Here is a 296-nt window from a genome sequence, read left to right on the forward strand (position 1 = left end):
AGAACCTGATTTATCATCTCTGGGGTAGGTTGGGGTGGTAGTTCCTCATTCTGCACTTGCTCAGTTTCCCCTTCCTCACCCTCTCTTACCACTTCCTCAGTCGGTGGAGGAGTCACTGCCCTAGTACTAGATGGGACGAGTGCTTGTCCTCTTCCCCTAGAGGACGTCCTCCCACGACCTCTACCACGGCCTCTTGCCGCTACTCTTCCTCGAGCTACAGCCCCAGCGGCTGGCTCAGACGCACCCTGTTCCGCCGGTGCTGGTGTTGGCGTAGTCGTTGCTCTAGTTCTAACCAT

The sequence above is a fragment of the Solanum pennellii genome, chromosome 5, assembly GCF_001406875.1.
Source record: "Solanum pennellii chromosome 5, SPENNV200".
NCBI lineage: Eukaryota > Viridiplantae > Streptophyta > Magnoliopsida > Solanales > Solanaceae > Solanum > Solanum pennellii.